Genomic DNA, 8,882 nt, shown 5'->3' on the forward strand with positions numbered 1-8,882 from the left:
CCAGCGGCAAATGTCAGAAGCACTAACCGAGGTAAGGCTGATCCAGGCGGGGTGCGTCAATGTTGGTTCACACAAACCTTGTGTTGATGATTATGTCAGCTCAGGTTCATTCAATAATACGACTTTTGATTTTAATAATGTATTTGTAAATGTTAAAATTAACATTACATAAGATAAATAAATGTTGTATAAGTTCATGTTAACTTATTGTAAACTGTTACCATTTCATTTTACATTGTTTTTAGCCTACGCTATAAACATCCGAGCCACTAAATTAGCTGTACTGTTTTGAAACAATGGAGTACTGGGCTATTTTATCCAAAAAATAATTTCCTATGTTGTTACATGGGACTGTGTGGCTGAAACCTGAACCGGAAGTGACCGGCAGATGGCGCTAGTGATCTTCGAGATTACTGCAGGCATGCGCAGTGTGAGATAATCCAATCAAACATGGCACCCCAAAGTGAGCAGAATCATTCATTTTTATGTCCTTTTCCACTGTGTGAGTAAATATTAAACAATATAACACTCTTCTGCAGAGTAACCCGTGTGTGTCTGAAAGCTTGTGTCAGTGTTCACAGATATTCCTCCAGAAACACAGAGATCCTGTCCGGCACGAACATAATGAGCTGCTGGAAATAATTGTGTCCTGAGGGAAAAGAGCCGGTGAAAAGCTTGTATTTTTGTAAACTGCTCATTGAATACGTCCAAGAAACGAATGCTGAACGGAGCGGGACCTTTTTAGTCTAAAAGAAAGTGACAGTCAAATGTTGAGATTTTCCCGACGACATTAAACACAAATTTTAATGTATATGGACTGATCATAAATACAGCAATGAAGTAAGAAAGGCTCCTCCTCTTCCTCACTGAAGGTGCTCTTCTTCAGCTGTTAAACTAAGACAAACTCTCCCGCACTGTGGGATCCACAATAGCTTCATATCAGGCTGTACAGTGAGATCAGTGGTGCGAAGGACGGTAAATTATTCATCACTCAAAGCTGTACTTTTAATAGCCTGAATCTATAGCCTGTACGTGTTTGAATTGATAATTCTGTGAAAAACAATCCTCCGATAGCTTCCAGCATTTCTCCAGCACTAAACCTCATTTAAGATCTAAAAATGTTGCAGATTTCTCTGTTTAGTTAATTCGCCTTCATTTATATAGAGCTTTTTTTTTCAATTATATATTACATTTCACAGCAGCTTTACAGTGATAACAGGAGATTACAGTAACAGAGATTGTTTAGTCTTTACAGCAGATCTAGAATAAAATTACGGTCCAGATAAAGTTAGTTTGATTCGTAAAGATCATTAGTTATTAATTTAGCGGCCGCTAACACTACGCCGCTCTAGACAGAAACCCTTAATGTGTCCCGGCCGTTCATTCACACATCAGTGTTTGAGCTCGAGAACACACACCTTGAAACAGGATCCAACGTGCAAGCGCTGAAAAATGTTGAAAATGTGATCATCTCTGCGTAAACTTCGATAACGTGAATCTGTGAGAACGCTGACGCGTACATGATGCACGTTACGTGTTTAGTCTACAGATATGCGCGTTTCAATGTGAGCAGGCGTGTAGTCTTTCTTTACAAGGTGACCTCAACAAATGACTTGTCTGGCATGGATAACACAGAGTGTTTGTGATCAGCATGTGAGCACTCGTCACGCACAGTCCTGATTTCTCTTCAACATCTTCACAAGACCCTTAAATCTTTTGGAAATGGTCAAATAGTCTTTTTCCCTGAACGTCTTTGGTGAAGAACGGCTTCAGACGAGCCGTTGATCTCATTACAGGACAGATTCTCTGAACCGGCCGTGTACAGCAGGTCCAAAACTTCACATTTCAGAATGTCAGATCTCGTGTTTAGAGTCGGGATTGGTCCTGACAGTCTGCCTTCCTCCCAGTCTTGATTTCCCAGAGGATCTGTAGTCCTGACACGCTCCAGCTAACACAGCATTTACGCAGACGTATGCTAGCAGCAGCCATACCCGCTATCAAACACATCCCAGCCAGCAATAGCCGTCATTTCACCGTCTCGGCTAACTGTAGACCAGGGCCCGTATTCAGAATCTTAATCAAAGAGTCGCTCCTAGTGACAAAATCCTGAGAAAATTCTTAGAAATGTGGGCGTTTACTCTTAAAAAAAGAGAAAAAATCCTAGTAAAGAAATAAGTATTTCAGAAAGTATCTTAACCCTTAAAAGAAGTATTAAGGTCAAAATAGTTAGGAGTGCAGACGAGGACTTTAAGAGGCTTAAGAGTTTCTTTAGCAGAGGAGAAAATGGCCGAGAGACGGAGCGGGAGAAGACATGTGATCATGACAGTGAGTTAATAAGATGCACCAGAGAAACGTGGGCGCCGTCATCTTTAGATTATTGTCTTTGAACTTCCGGTTCTGTATATTTCTATGGCATCGCTGTCGAGGAGTAATTAGCTGGTGAAGTGGATTTACTTATTGTAGAGTTAACAAAAGTTATCATGAGCATTGTAATATTTATCATAAGCATTGTAAAGCAGATGTCTTAACAAATGTCGAACGGGAATTTTTTTGCGAGCAGTTCATTCATTCCTATGCAAGATCGCTGTGAAAATACAGACCGGAAGTCAAAAGACAACGAGCGCAACGCTGAAAAGGGGCGGGGCTACATAAGGTCTATAGACCGACGCCGGCCCGAATGTTCTGGATGGTCTTGTGTTCATCCATTGGGCTAACAGTAAACACTGATCTCCAGATGGGCTTTCTCGTCCGTCTTGGTTTTGACTCCATGTTTGTTACATTAAAACCAACATTCAAACCACCACTTAAATAGACATGCAATCAGTGCAATTGGAAAGAGTGGAATATTTTTATAACGAGAATACATTTTGTGCGTAAAAACAAACAAAAATAACGACTTTATTCAACTATTCGTTTTCTTCCTTGGCATGCGTTGTGTAAATCTCTTGAACTCTCGTCTCAGGCCTGACGAGACTATTTCAGGCCTGACTATTTTTGTTTGTTTTTTCGCACAAAAAATATTCTCGTCGCTTGATAAACTTATAGTTGAGCCGCTGTGGTCACATGGAATATTTAAAGGGGGGTTTACTGCTTTTTTTCTTCTCTCTCTCTCTCTCTCTCTCTCTCTCTCTCTCTCTCTCTCTCTCTCTCTCTCTCTCTCTCTCTCTCTCTCTCTCTCTCTCTCTCTCTCTCTCTCTCTCTCTCTCTCTCTCTCTCTCTCTCTCTCTCTCTCTCTCTCTCTCTCTCTCTCTCTCTCTCTCTCTCTCTCTCTCTCTCTCTCTCTCTCTCTCTCTCTCTCTCTCTCTCTCTCTCTCTCTCTCTCTCTCTCTCTCTCTCTCTCTCTCTCTCTCTCTCTCTCTCTGCCTCTTACCTGCAACTCTCCCAAACCTGGAGGTATTGGACCACACGTATGTCAGTATCTCCCAGTTAGACACCAGTGAGTCTGGGTCCACATGGAGGATAGTGCGACTGCAAGAGTGTCATATCTGGACAGACTGTTGATGCTGAAGGCAGATTTAGTGGCTCCCGGGGTCAAAGTTCACGTCTGTGTGTGTCAGTGCTCAAGGTCGTGGTTATGGCCGAGAGCTTCATCTTCATCAGACTCCAGTTTCAGCTGCTCTATCATTCAGGGGATCCTGTTGTGTTTGTTGTCCTGGGTCGGGTTTGTGTGGTTGTTGAAAAATCCTTTAAATAATATCTAGTTTAAGTGCTGTACGTGTGGACGCCAGAGCCGTGTTATCTGATGAATGATGAATGTCACGTGTTTAATCAAGCTCTGTGTGTGTGTGTGTGTGTGTGGGTCACACAAGTGTTGGTTCAGCAGTGATGAACACGAGGCCTAAAGCTTGAGGACACACACAGATCAGTCTTATCTCACACACCAGCTTCATCTACACACAGTTGATCCATCCATCTGTGCTGATTATGATTATGATTTTGTTGTCATTCCTGGCTGTTCTCGTAATGCTGTCTGAGAACTGAAGCCCACATGAGGAGTTGATAAAGCCCTTGCGTGCGGCACGTCTCCGGCGAGTGTGTGTTCTGTTGTAACTGATGGAGTCGACCTTTAACACTCTGAGAAGAAGAACAGAGTGAGGGTCTGTGTGTAGAGTGTGCCACTTCTATATTAGGGCTAAGAAAAATACACAATATTAGTAATACTTTCTTTTACAAATGTGAAGGTGGATAAAACATTGTAAAATAAGTAAAGGCATGATTTAAGTGGTTTCAGGTCCTAGTTGAATATCTGTCTTTTGTATGTGGGACTTTTATGTTTGGTGCAGAAATATCCTGTAGTGGGAAAAGGGGACTTTTACTTTGATACTTTGATAGGCACCTTGTAAGAGGAAGGCCTTCTTTGGTGAAAGGGAAGCCAAGCCAGATGGGAAAGAAAAAATGCATGGCTGCGTCCAAAACCGCATACTCAATGAGTAGGTACTTAATTTCAATAAGTACTTACTCAACGAGCGCTAAAAGAGTAGGTACTTTATAGCCAAATCTCGTTGAGTATGAATGAGAACCGGACATCTGCCATGTTGACGTTATCATGTGACCTACTACGACGCGTTATCATCATATCACAAGCGCAAAGAAATGAACAGCGACACGTTTAATTCTTCTATCTATAAATATCTTGACATTGATGAAACTTTCTCATTTTGTTGTGGTATTGTTGAAGAAACAGCTGATATTTTTTTTTATTAAGAAACCCCCAAATCGTCACCTCTTGAATATATGTTGTTAATTTCTTTATTTTATACCCAAAACGTTTCTCCTTTAAGTTTTCCTCCTTTTCTTGATGAATTTACCTCGTTTCATCCCTCAGACCTATAACAACAAAACAACAACATTTTTCATGTATTATGAAGAACTATTTAAAGATATTTAGCCTTGTTATTGTTCCTTTTTCCTGTATTATGATGTAAACAAACCAATGATCTTTATGTTTTCTGTTTTGTCATTATGACTATTATGGTATCTTTCCATGATCTTGTATGTAATACGTTTATAAGTTTAAATTATGAGTGACAGGTGTACTAACACTTCATAACATCAGTAACTCGACAGCACAACCTAGAACAGTTTTCCTCTGCGTTTGTAATGTCTGCACAAAGGAGACGGGCAGCTGCTCGAAGATCTCTTTTGGAGAAAACTGTTGATTTTATACTCGAAAAATGTAAGTATCACTCCTTAAAAATTAATATTACCTCAGAATGAATTGCATTGTTAGCCCACCCCAAAACTTAAACAAAATAATAATATTAAATGCTGACCAATACTTAATTATATAACTTTTTTATATACTAAAAATATAATTTAATATAACAAGCAAAATGTAATTTGTTTTGTCATATGACAGTTATGCATGAATACATTTATATTCATAAATGCAGTGAAACATCTCAATTATCAGTCAATCGATGAATTAATGGATACATTAATTAAATAATTCAATTTTATATACTGACAACAATAATAAAAATGAATAAATGAGTAAAAGAACAAATAAAAGTAACCATCACAATAAACAAATGCATTATACAAGTCAACAACACATGAAACAAAGCTTTATTCAAACTACAAGCATGTATTTACAGGGCTGAACACCACATCCTAATGCCGTCTCAACACAGCGGTTCCCATTCTGCGGCTTTATTCTGATGAATTCACCAGAGGGGACTGTGCCTTCGTCCCGGAGCTTGTTGCTGCGCTGCGCTTCACAATCTGAGGCAATAAGGGCAGGTGGAAAGATAGAGGGTCTTGTAAGGGCAGGTGGAGAGATGGAGGGACTCATCCATGGCACCACTTCCAGGATGCAGCTCTAGGCTCCTCATCCTCAGTGCTCACACCAGTCTGCAGACATTTCAGATCCTACAAAAATGCACAAACATTATACAAAAGCAGTAATTTTAACACAATGTCATTTGATTTATGTATTAAAAATAACCTTACTTTATATTTGAGTAAAATCCCTAAAACAAATGCTGCCATCATCTTTCCTTGCAGGTCCTGCTCCACCACAAAAGCTATGCAGCAAATGCACAGAAATCAAGAATCAGAAAAGTGTTGTAATTTCTCGACTTGAAATTTGTACAATAATTCAAATAAACTACAATTTAAGATTGAATAGATTTTGTTATCCATTTCTGTAGTATACTCACTCAGAGCCTTTCATGACAGCATTCAGCATCATGAGCCTCTCTCCAGCAGATAAACACACGCGTGTTCTTCTGTCCCTGTAACATACAGACAAGATTCACATTACGAGTTCAACACTGAATTTACATGCTGAGGTTGATGTGTTAACTCACTTTTAATCCAACTTAAATGTTCCTCAATATATCAACACTAATAAGGGACAAATTAAATATAACATATTTAGTTACTTTATAGATTTGTTTATTTACCTTATTTACAGTAGGCCTACATTTGTGTAATGTAAGTAGTGTTGACAACAGTGAATTATCCTTCATATTAATAGCACACATAACGTTACATCACTCAGATGTATTTTTCATGTTGGGATGTGCTCATCTGCAATACTTAAACAATATTTTCATTTCAGATGTAAATAGACATTTTAAATAAGCGTATTTAAGATGTAACGTTATATGGTTATGTAAATCCATTTTAGAAACTTACGTGTAGCGTACTTACTGGAGCTCCCCAGTTTAACTAACTAATAAAACATGTGTTTACAGCAAAATCACAACTATACTATACTGTCTAAGTCCTTTAGACCTTCAACAGTTAAAACGTTTACTCTATAGTAGTTTAACACATACGATTTAAACACAAGAAACCGTGTTTACTCACATTTGAAAACCCCTGCTGATCTCCGATGTTGATAATTACGTATGCTCTCCCGTGGCCTCCTGGGATAGAAGAGTATCAATCGGATGAACACTCAAAAATCGGGGCGAAAGCAGGAGATCATCCGGGAACTTCTCGCCTACTCTTTTATGAGTACTGAGGTTTCGGACATACTACTCCTTTCAAATACTGTTTCCCCCTACTATATAGTACGAAAGTAGGAATATTCGGACGTACTATAAGTATACGTATGCCCGAATCTCGCGATAATTAGTACGTCACTCTGGTAATTCTCGCCTACTCTTTTATGGATACTAAGGATTTGGACATACTTATTCGCTCGCCTACTGCTTTTTCCATACTATATAGTAGGGGAGTATGCGGTTTCGGACGCAGCCCATGTTTTGAACCAAACAGATGGGTGCTTTTTAGTCTTCTCCTTAGGAGTCATTTATGGACTAATTACCCATCAAGGTCAAAGAGAAGACCTGGGTTTTGGTATTTTTGCCAGTGCTTCACATTTGGAGGACTATTATCGTTTTTCTGGACATTTATGGTTAGGGTTAGGGTTAGGGCGCAAGGAATAAGGACTCATACATCAGGACAATCCTCCTGACACATGGACTATTTGATCAAGGACTCTGGGATACGTGTTATTTTTCTTGATTTGACTGCTGTGTTTTCAATATACTTTGTTGGGTAATCTGTTTATGCCATTCTTTGTCTGATTTCAAGCATTGATAGAGTTTCCCCCTAATTCATTCATGCCTTGTGTGTGTCCTGAACTCTTAAGTGACAAATGGCTTAATTGAGTTGCAAGCCAAGTTTGGTACAAGAGGACAAGAGGCATTCTCCAAAGTAAGCTGCCGGTTAACGAGTGTGCTGATTGGCTGCAGGGTGCATTAAGGGGTGGGACATTCTTGTCTCATAGAGTGTTTGATTGGACAGAAATCTGAGTTGTGCAGGATGAGTCATCGGTATTTTTGGTCATATGTGATGTGTGATGTGATACATTTTAAATGCGCATGTATGTGTACTAAAAGTTAATTTTATATACGCTGCACAATTAATGGCAATGAAACCGCACTCGATTTGGCAAAGGCTGCGATTTTTTTTTTTATGCATTTATTTTTAATATGTGTTTTTTATTTTATATGAAAATATTGTTGTCAAACTTTCTTGCTTCTCCCTGCGGTCTTCCAGTTCAAACCAGCATATAGATGTGGAATAAAAGCTGTAAATCTTCAATGGCTTCTTCCGTTATTAAAGACTGCTCCATCATTGCCTCCTCATCTTACATCTCCGAAGTAAAGGAGCCGCTTTGCTCGTTTCCAGCTAATGTTTCTTCAGGCGCTCGACACCGCACGGGTTCCCATGAGACCTCTGTTGTTGAAATGGCTTTACGGTCTTTATTATAATCTTTATAATCTCAAAACGTCTTCCATCAGAGATTCATTTTCCAGTTGTCAGAAGCCAATTTCTCTCCTGACTTTAGATGATTTGTAATTTTGGGTATTGCAGGTTTATTCTCTTGTGTCATCTTTTATTTCTTTGAGTTTTCTCCTTTCGGGTGGTATACGAGTCTCTGAACACACACACTGAGCTCTGTGCTCGTGCTGAGGGACAAACATGACAATATCAGAACAAAACAGGTCATTCGCTATAATAGAGTTTATACGTCTCCATTTCATGTGCCGGGGCTCAATAACCTGAACCCTGTGAGGATGTAGTTAAAGTTTCAGGATTCATCTTTTCCTTCAGGTAAGGGCAGAATCTCTGGTTAGGGATGCATGATATATTAATACCATATCATTTATCTATTTATTGGTATCGGGCAGAATTTTAATATCAGTGCATCCCTCTAGAGAGAGATGGAGCATCTGTAGATAATGCAATGATCAATGGGCAGTTAAGAGAGCCAGAAACCTTTTTAATAGCTGGACCAGTATGAAAAATATATATAATCATTTTAGTATTCTTTGAGCTATAAAAGCAGCATCTAGCGTTGTTGTCAGATTTTATTGCTGACCTGAAGGCATTTGATATCGGGATGAAGTCCTGACAAACTG

The 8,882-nt window shown here is 39.2% G+C and overlaps 1 long non-coding RNA gene across 1 annotated transcript; it reads right to left on the bottom strand.

The window, feature by feature from the left end:
• Positions 1–5,550: 5,550 nt before the first annotated feature.
• LOC148971015 (uncharacterized) lies at positions 5,551–7,181 on the bottom strand. The gene is made up of 4 exons (XR_016146944.1): positions 6,817–7,181; positions 6,162–6,236; positions 5,953–6,026; positions 5,551–5,871 (listed from the first exon to the last, which is right to left on the bottom strand). It is a non-coding gene; the product is annotated as an uncharacterized LOC148971015 (long non-coding RNA).
• Between the last annotated feature and the right edge of the window lie 1,701 nt (positions 7,182–8,882).

The sequence above is a fragment of the Pimephales promelas genome, chromosome 17, assembly GCF_988280905.1.
Source record: "Pimephales promelas chromosome 17, fPimPro1.hap1.1, whole genome shotgun sequence".
Taxonomy (NCBI): Eukaryota; Metazoa; Chordata; class Actinopteri; order Cypriniformes; family Leuciscidae; genus Pimephales; species Pimephales promelas.